The sequence below is a fragment of the Bidens hawaiensis genome, unplaced genomic scaffold, assembly GCF_021521415.1.
Source record: "Bidens hawaiensis isolate Kalapana, Puna unplaced genomic scaffold, B.hawaiensis_p1.1 tig00030200_1, whole genome shotgun sequence".
NCBI classification, from domain to species: domain Eukaryota; kingdom Viridiplantae; phylum Streptophyta; class Magnoliopsida; order Asterales; family Asteraceae; genus Bidens; species Bidens hawaiensis.
In genome coordinates this window covers 107,672-118,836 of record NW_027505172.1, presented here as the reverse complement: position 1 = coordinate 118,836, position 11,165 = coordinate 107,672, and positions in this window count along the sequence as shown.

The window sequence follows — 11,165 nt, the reverse complement described above, 5'->3', positions numbered from 1 at the left end:
TACGAGCGGGCTCAAACCCATAGTACTGCCCCATGACCATACTAGGCACTCGTCCATGCAAAGAGGTGCGACCCCTACGAGTGGGTGGATCAAACCAGCAGTCCCTACCCTTAGAGTTCCAATGGTAAAGTGATCACTTACTCGAGTTCTAGCGCACATACATCGAAAACCTTAGATAACCGTTCGCATTGCTCATTATGAAATAAAATTTAAACACATAATCGCTTGCATAGCTTGTAAGTATACCATGATAAAACATTATTTAAGTACGTGTCCCTCGCCCCGAAAACAGTTTAAAAACAGTGAAAACAGCGAGAATAGGGGCTGTGAGACTCACCTGTGGTTCTTGTTAAGGGATTAATCGAGATTCGGGTTTTTTTGGTGTTGGCCTCGGAATTGAAGGTCTAGAATGCGATTAAGTAACAAGAAGTATATATATTAAGATCAAGAATTAGGAGAATATAAGGGTTGGAAAGCATATCTCAAGGTTATATTCTTGGCTTACCTGGTAACAGGATCGGAAACGAAAACAACGGATGCTTGGGAGATGATTAGTGCAAGTTGCAGTTCTTAAGAGAGAAGTTTGAAGTGTGTTTTGGGTGATAGTTTAGGTTACATATTTATAGGCAAACTCAAGGGAACACAATCCCTTGCTTTAGGGGATTGTAATCTTTTCATATCTAGGTGTAATGATGATAAGGTATGGAAATTATTATTATTTATTTAAAAGTGGAGTAGTGGATAAAAGATTTTGATTTGATTTGGTCAGGACATGCAGGTCTGGGGTTGGTGAGAATAGGGTGGCTGACAGTTGACTTTTCATGTTACAGTGTGCTTTTTCAGGTACTTTTGTCCGTGTACAGTAAAAAGTGGAAAATCTCTGAAACACGCTACTGTTTCCTTTTGGGCGGGAGTAATCTCCTTACGTCTGGAGAATAGACTAAGTGTTCTGTGCGTATCAATTTGTGCGCATAGCTTTCTGCGTGAAGGACATTTCTTTGCTGCGGGTAGGTGCGTAACCTTCTCGCAGTTAGGACATTGAGTTTTATTTGTAGATTCTCCAGGTGGTCTTGGTATTTCAAAATAGTGATCAGTTATGTTGAAGTCAATTCCATCTTGGAGCTTCAGACAAACTAGCTCTCAATGTTCCCGCCATGCGGGGAGGTTAGTTCCCTTCCGCACGCGCATAAACGATTTAGGATGCACCCGCCTTAGCATCATGCGGGATGGTCAACCCATTAGACAACATAACGTTAAGGTACATGAAAACATAAAGCCAAAACATTCGCGCATGGCGCATGTAATATATGCCCACGCTGGTTCTTAACATGGCGCGCTCGCGCAGGGCGCACATAATATGCCCGCGCTGACTAACATGGCGCGCTCGCGCAGGGCGCACATAATATGCCCGCGCTGACTAACATGGCGCGCTCGCGCAGGGCGCACATAACAAATGCACGCGCTGATTCTAATATGGCGCGCTCGCGCAGGGCGCATATAACAATTACCTAATATTTAGGTTGATTACTTGGTTTAAGGGATTGGGAATTTACCGGGTGTCACAAAATGAGACTTTATTTTATAAACATGGGTTAGTATTTTAGTCATAATGATTTGTTGTGACAAGGTTCGTTGTTAAAAAGCTCGTTTAAAGCCAAACTTGTTTCAACAGGGACCATACTTGTAAAATTGATTAAATTACATTAAGTAAAATAATTAAACCCTAAATCCCCCTAACCAGATGTCGACCCTGCTTCCTCCCCTCTGCCTCTCTCACAAACTACACACCACACACACACAAGTCCTTCAATTTAATCTCAATTCTTGCAATTGGTGGTGTCTTTAACTGATTCTCATTATTCCTAATGCTAGTTGGTAAGTTTTATGCATTGATTTCATGTTTTTGATTAATTATTTTGAAACCCTAGATGTTAAATCTCTGTAATTTTGATGATTATGATGTTAATTGATTAATTAGAACCCTAGATATGACATAAACATGTTAGGGTTTGAGTTTTGATGATAACAGTTTGCTGACAGATTCGTTCTCGTTTATTGATTGGTTTCTAACTTGATGTTAAACGATGATTATTGATCGATTCTTGATTCTAGGATATATTATTCTGAGTCTAGTTTCCATAAAGGTAAATTTTGTAATATTTGGACAAGTTTTGAATAGTTTTTATGATTTTACAAAAACATGTGTCAAAGCTGATGCGGGAATTAAAATTCTGGTCTGTTTTCCCGACATCATTACTTGAGATTAACAAATCCAAATGAGTTGGTTCCACTTCTAGAACTTAGATTTATGGGTCTAAAAGACAACCCAATTGTCCTTGAACAATTTGGAAAAATGAGTTGAGAGAACCATGAAACAACTTATCGTTGGGCAATCTGCTGAACTGTTTGTACCTATCTTCAATGATTGAATTATTGTGAGTTTTGTGTGCATGAGAAAATATACTAAAAATTGCTTGAGAAACCTACTTCTTATATGCTACTGTGGTAAATTTTTCATAGTTTATCCTTAAGTTTTACTTAGTGAATAAAATCTGTTTATACATGCCATAATCTGTCTCGTGAATTGAATGATCATAAGTTGAGTTGTATGATAAATATCTGGTTTAATTGTCATGATATGATGTGTGAATACCTGTTAAGACTTTTTGGTACAGTTGGCATTACTTATTATCACCAAAGAGTCATCGTGTCAAGTTTTTGTTTGTGTGTGAGCCCATACTTGGGTTTAAGAGTCATGTGTTGTTGAACACGTTCTCATAACTTAAACACTTGTACTAGGTAATGGTTAGCGAGTCAAGTGCATCTTTTTGGCTTTGAGAAAAGTCTATTACACGCGACACCAGGTGAGTTCATGCTTTTTCCAATTTGTTTTCGGGAGAGAAAACACAAAACTATTTTCGTAATACTTGTTTTCTATAAAGAAAACATCAATCATTTTCCTTGTTTTCTAGATTGAAAACACTAAACTATTTTGTATACATGTTTTCCGAATTGAAAACACTAAACTATTTTAGTATACGTGTTTTCTGGATTGAAAACACAAAACATTTGCCTATACATGTTTTCTGGATTGAAAACACGGACGTGAAAACGCAGCAACTTATTATGGATTTATGTAATTCTTATATATCACAAGTGTATACTAGATGCCCTCATATCACTTAAAGTCCTTACATACCTTGAACCGTTAGGATGGGATCGCGGGGAAATTTAAGTAGTACTACTGGGTTTGACAAACCCCACCTGCTAAAACTCGACTGGAGGTCGGTCGGGTGTAAATTGTCCTAACATACTTGCGCCGGTGTTTTGTGATATACCTGGTAAGAAGGCATACAGACAGTCAGCTTCGGTTCAAACGTCTAGTAGCTTGTAAATGGGTTAGCTACCCTGGTATATTTGAAAAGTGCTAAATCTACTTACACATATACTACGTATGCTACGTATACTACATATACTATATATACTACTTTTTACTAAAACTTTTGAACTCACCAACCTCGTGTTGACCCTTGAGTATTTATACTTGCCCAGGTTGCTAGATGTACTAAGGAGCGGGTTTGATTGCTTATGTTTGGAGTCATACTTGTTGCATGGACTTTTATTTCACATTGTTTACATTTGATGGGTTGTGCATGTTTGAGCACGTGGTTTATTATTTTAAACCGTTTACTTTACGCTTCCGCAAAACTTTAAATTCTATGGTTTGGTTTTTGTTTTCTCATGTTTGAATGAGACCTAAATAATATTTTGAATATTGGATGTTTGGTATAACATATGAGCTAGATCCTGGTATGTCACACGCCTCGCGGTTAAACTCTGTTAGTCGAAATTTGAAGGTGTGACAGATTGGTATCAGATCCATTGGTTATAGTGAACTCGGTTTGTTTTTGTAAAACCGGTCGATGACCTTTTTAAAGCTCAACAACAGTTTTTCAAACGTGTCAACCCATCAGTACTTTTTTTTCATGCATTGCATTACATACGTACATTTCATTCACGTACACTATGTCACTGGTATGCCCATATTTCCCATGTCACCATCCCTAGCTGATAAGATATATTTTAACATGCTATCCCGTGTCTTTCTTTGCGTCCCGTTATGTCCTTTGACACCACCAATTGTTCAGAAGAGGCCCAATCTAGCAACAGTGAAAGGTGAGAAGGCACGGGAGGAGTCAACACACATCAATTCCCTAGGTGACACCAAGGATTTGCAGTAATTACAAATTACTGGACTTAATTAGGCATTGGAGTCATCGAGAACTAGTTTCCCCTTCCTTTGATTTTGGCCTTACCTCAGTAACGCTAATTGCTTCTTTTCTTAACAACATAATGGAAAACACATAACATCCCAAAGTAAGATAAATTGACAAGTACGGTCCGGAACGTAATCGTGAATCTATAGGTACATTGGTGTGAGATGGGAATTATGTTGTGTAAACACTTTTCTAAAACAAACTCTTAAAACTCTAAACTCGATTATCTAAAGTTACTGACGACTACGAGCCCTAGACTATCATTACTGAATTTTTTTTATATATCCTGATTAATTATTACAAGTGTTTCCATGAATTTGTGAACCTTATCAAAACATTGTTAAGAAAACTTTCTTGATTGAAAACGTTTCCAGAATCTCATGGTCGGACCTTCAACTTTGTCTTGTGCACGTATTTTGATGAACGCCTCGTAAACTGACACCCTATTCCTTATGCTTTGACTATGAATTTCCTTTTGACTCTACTACTCTGACCTATGTTCAACCCTCGGCCTTACCTGTTATATGCTCTATCATAACAAACTCTAACTTCAGATTTTCTACAAGATAATCCTATTGTCTCAACTCCTTAAACTCAGCACTGACTGACCTTCACCGTATGGACACAACTCCGAGTAATCGATCAAACTCCTGCAACAATGTTACTTGTGGAACATATAAGCGCTCTCTCATTTTGTTTTTCCACATTCTTTCCTTGGTATGGAACTTTGACATGAAACTTCTTTCACACGATAAATTTTCTCTACACTTGAAGCATCTTATATCGCACTTATGAGGACTAAATCCATCATGCAACCAACCGGAAAGAACAACCTCTGTTAGCCGGCGTAAGACTCCATTTTCAAAACCCTCATGTGGAAACCAACCAAAACTGTTAAATCTGTAATTCACAAAGTGGAAGCATCTGGTCGGCAATGCGATTATTCTTATGGATACGACCCTAGACAAGACACCTAATCCTTCGGGCTAAAGTTAAGAAACGAGTTCAGACTATTCTATTTCTCCTTCAGTTATACATCACATTCGCAAAGTAATGATTGGTGATAGGAGTCACTTGCAATGTTCTATTAGTGTGGTGGGTTAGCTGTGGTACACCCTATATATAAACACTAACAGTAGGTTGACGGTGGGGACTACAGCCATATCATCTTCCGATCTTAGCCCCTTAATCATATTCACTTTTGCTTTGACTTTGTAGAACCGGTACACGTACCAAAGACCATGAATCTCAAATTTCATAAAGCATCACAAAAATCATTCATGCAAGACATTTCTCAACTTTTTATACTGTTATGCGCTTTGACAATTTTAACTTTTATTATCAATAAACAATCGTTACGGTCTCAAACTATAATAATCATTAATATTTCGGGACGAAATTTCTTTTAACAAGGGGATGATGTGACAACCGAGAATTTTTTTTTAAACATTGTAAGAAGGCATAAAGACAGTCAGCTTCGATTCAAACGTCTAGTAGATTGTAAATGGGTTAGCTACCCTGGTATATTTGAAAAGTGCTAAATCTACTTACACATATACTACTTATTCTACGTATACTACATATACTATATATACTACTTTTTACTAAAACTTTTGAACTCACCAACCTCGTGTTGACCCTTGAGTATTTATACTTGCCCAGGTTGCTAGATGTGCTAAGGAGCGGGTTTGATTGCTTATGTTTGGAGTCATACTTGTTGCATGGACTTTTATTTCACATTGTTTACATTTGATGGGTTGTGCATGTTTGAGCACGTGGTTTATTATTTTAAACAGTTTACTTTACGCTTTCGCAAAACTTTAAATTATATGGTTTGGTTTTTGTTTTCTCATGTTTGAATGAGACCTAAATAATATATTGGATGTTTGGTATAACATATGAGCTAGATCCTGGTATGTCACACGCCTCGCGGTTAAACTCTGTTAGTCGAAATTTAAGGGTGTGACACCGAACACCCTACACCGTTAATCGACATCAATTAAACGTGTGGTGTTGGTTAAGAATGTTTTAATGTCCGCAACGTACATTCTCATCCGGTTACGCGTGTTCAATCTTCAGTTACACACAACTGGCTTTGCACGAGTTACGTGTCCAATTTTAGGCTACGTGTGCACTGTTATCAGGTGACGTATGTACCGACACGTACTATGCGTTAAATCTAAAGTTACGTGCACGCCCCGCTACATCGCGCGGGCACATGGCTAGTATATATATATATATATATACATATATATATATATACATATATATATATATACATATATATATACATATACATATATATATATATATATATATATACATATGTATATATATACATATGTATATATATACATATGTATATATATACATATATATATATATATATATATGATTAGGGGTGGGATCTAGAGAGAACTCATTTTAAAGAAAAAACTAGAGAACTAGTAAGGAATTATTTTTAACTATTTTAAAAAGTTTATTTTGTGATTTTTTTTATTTCCTCTTTCTAATAAGATGATATTGTTCCTAAAAAAAAAGCTGTCGATGTAATGCGTATGTGCATTAATGTGTATTTTATATATAAATAGTGTTTTATAGCATATAATACAGCACAAATACATTATCTATATACACACTATTGAATATATGCAAATACGACACTAATAATTGTATGCAAATCACATAACCGCATATATGTAATACAACACTAATGCACATATGCACTATATCGATTTTTTTTTAATATTTGTATATAATATAACACTACTGCAAATATACAATACAAACAACTATATATATGCTATTCAACACTATTTCAAATATCAAAATGCACACTATTGCACATATGCATTATAAAAAAAAGTCGGTGTATTGCATATATGCAATACTCGTTAATTTTTTATATTTTTTTTATTTTATATTTTTTTGTAGTGAAGAATAACAACATATAAGAAGGATGAAAGAAAAAAAATTTTAAAAATATTTTTTTTAATTAAATTAAAAATATTTCATTATTAGTTCTCTAGTTCTATCCATAAAAAGGAGTTCTCTCATAATCCTCTCCCTAATTAAACTGTTTATATTTATAAAATGTAAGGCCCCGTTAGCGGTGCCTCATGTTTGGACGTTGGATTTACTCATTAACATAGTTCTAAATATCATTGTTAGTAAAAACATTCGCGGAATATTATAAACATTCGAAATATTACATCACATGAACATTAATCCTTGTCTTAACGAACATTAAAATTATTTAAACATAAAATATTGTCTTTTAAATATCATAGCATAACACTTCATTGAGATGCCAGTGTCTTCAAATCCATGTCATGTGCTCCCCCTCAAGAAAGTTACCTCATTCTACTCGCATGCGTGCATACTAAAAGTCAGCTACGCTGAATGAGTTCTAGTTAATCAGGTGACATACAATACATTCACATACTGACATATGCACCCGAAGGTACACACCCTCATATTTACTTACATGCGTACGTACATTCATACTTTCAACCTTTCTTTCGTACTTACACAATACTTCCATTCGTACATATATGCTATAGGAGCATTTTGCTCTATTAAATTCGCCGATATTATTAGGGTCGGTTCCCTTCATTCGCTGATACTATTAGGGTCGGTTCCCTACGTTCACCGATACTATTAGGGTCGGTTCCCTACGTTCGCCGATACTATTAGGGTCGGTTCCCTACGTTCGCCGATACTGTTAGGGTCGGTTCCCTACATTCGTACTTCTTTAACATACATGTCTTTCACATACTTTCCTTGACAATGCGTGCAATCTCCGAAGAGCGTTCACGTACCATCAACATTTCGTACATACATTATTCATACATCATATATATTCATACATACATCATACATATCAATCATATCCTTAACTTCCACCTGACGGTACATGCAATATCCGAAGATCGTTCACACCATCAAGCAATCATCATACATAAATCATACAAGGCATACACTTACCATTTAAGGTAAGTGTATTAACTATCACATCGAGTATGCACACATCCCCGAAAACATAATAAGGAAGTGGGGCTAGAAACTCACCTCAATGCGGTTGCGTTCACCGTTTATGGTTATTCCCCTCTTTAGCTGTGCACAACTAACTGTATAACAATTACGTGTATTAATTACTATCACTATCCATATCGTATTTCTAGTCCAATTATAACCCTCAACGAACGGGGGTTCGGGGGCAGCACCCCTGGAAGCGGGGTCTAGAGGCGGCAGTCCCTAGCAAGGTCCAAGGGGCAGAGCCCCTGGCTGGGGTCGAGCTGGTTCCTATAGCATTTTGAATAAAAATTTTGAATCATTAATTTCTATTAACTATCTTATCACATTTTCCATTAGCATTTTGAATCATTAATTAATTTTCTACTTAAAAGTCCAAGGGCTTCTTTGTAATTAAATTATTCTTTTCTAAGTCCAGGGACTGTTCTTGTCATTCCGTTAAACTTCTAATTCGTTACTGGTTCATAACGAATTGGCTTATCTTAGTGAACTGGTTCCTATAACGAATTGGACCCTTTAACGACTGGACACCTTAACGAATCAGTTCCATAGCGAACAAGTCCATATAACGAATTAGTCCATCTAATTCGTTATCTCTTCTAAAGAACTAGTCCATCTAATTCGCCATCTCCCTTAACGAATCAGAGACGAACTAGAGCTAGTTCGTTGTGCTCCCTTATGTGAATCAACTAACGAATCACCTTCCAATTCGTTAAGTTCCTATAGCGAACTAGGGTTAGGTCAGGGAATGTCAGAACATTCCCTGACATTCTTTAACTCGTATTAACTTTCCGGCGCCGCCGCCGGAAAACCGCGAATTCGCCAGAAAAACGAGTTTTAACTCGTTTTTCACCGTTTTTCATCTCGTTCGATCCAGATCTGAGCTAGGGTGACCCCTAAGCTCATCATAGGTTCCGTTTATACCAGATTCCACCCGGATCTCGTGACTTAAACAGTTTAACGGTGTTGGCTCGTCGTTTCGTGATTATATCTAACGGGTTTAAGCTCATACAGCATCATACTATCATTACCTTGGATCGGTGGTTGGTTTCTTTCTTGATTTCGGCTAAGATAAGGGGAGACTAGGGAGAAGGCTTAAGTGTGTGTTTTGAATGGTGTATGGAATATGTGTAAATGAGGAATTAAGTGGTGTTTATGGTTTATATATTTATGGATCATGGGCTTAGCCCATGGTCTTTCCCCTTTTCCTCTAACCCAAGTCCATAACTCAATTCCATTTAATCCAACACTAGCCCGACTCATAATAACTCATACTTTCGTTTATTAACCGAACTAGAATACGGGGTGTTACATAAAAGCACCTTTATTTATTGATGAAATATATTCCGTTTATAACAATATTTGAAATGAAACTGAAAAAATATATATAATATAGTCAATAAATAAAGATACTTTACGTTTAAAATTATAATAACACAGTAACAAATATAAAAGATATAGAAATAAAATAAAATGCAGGCATATTCCATGTAACAAACTAAAGTAAATCTTACTATACTATTAAAGCAATAGAAAATATTCACATGCCCTTCAACTAGAATGTTCACATAGGCTTTCAAATCATCCGGTTTTCATCTATAGAATTGTCACATAATTCACTAATTGATATTTTCTAGAATCATAATCTACTAATTAGGGTATGTTTGGTATATGGTAATGGAATAGATGAGAGAATGGAATGAACATGGAAATGGACTGAACAAAGGAATGAAATAAATCATTACCATTCCATTGTCATGTTTGGTTACCATGTAAGAATGGAATGATTAATCACTTTATTATTATTATTATTATTATTATTATTATTATTATTATTAATTTTTTATTAGTAATAATAATAAAATAAATAAATAAATAATTTTAATAATAATATGAATATTCATAATAACTAATTTTTGGACCATCGTACTGCAACGGGAACTTTAAACTGAATAAAAATAATCGTAACAATGTTGAATCACGTATGGGCGTTGTGAAATGTTAACTCGTCAAATTTAAAAAAAAACTAATATTAATAATATAGTAATAGTTCTAATATAATAATAGTTATATTAAAATATACAAAACAATAATGAATAATTATATAATAATAATAATATAATTAATAACTATAATTGGATAATAATAATAATAATAATAATATTGATTGTTGACTCTTTTGACTTTTTCATTCCTTAAAGGAATGAAAAAAAACACCCATACACAAAAGAATGAAAGTCCAAGGAAAGGAAGGAGTTTCATTCCTTGTGGAATGATCTATTTCATTCATGCATAGTAACCAAATAAGCTTTTTTTGCATTTCTTTGGAATGACTCATTACATTACATCTTCCATTCATTCATAACAAACACTACCTTAATGTTTTCCACAATCATAACCAACTATTTCCTTTCAAATAATTTGAAACCGATTTTGACCACAATTAATTATTTATAACTGATTTTGTGTTCCCTTTTTTAGTATGACTATTATTTTAGCAATTCAATTATTTGTATATTTATAACGTTTCTCATTTCACCATTTATACATATGTTTCCTACATCCTGTTGTTTTGTAGAGAACACGGTAAAAAATTATTATATATGACGTTTGAAATATTTTCCACCCGTGTGTAACACGGGCCAATATCCTAGTATACTAGTAAGAGCATTCTCATCATATCCCTCATATTTATGTGAGGGAGATTTGCAAATGATAGGATGAGTTTTGAGTGATCGTGAGTGTAAATTATAGGGTGGAGAGAGAAAATATAGTGATTTTTTTTGTAAATTTGGGGAAACAAAGATCGCCCCTATTTATTTATTAATATTTGTTGAATTGATTGTGAGCAGA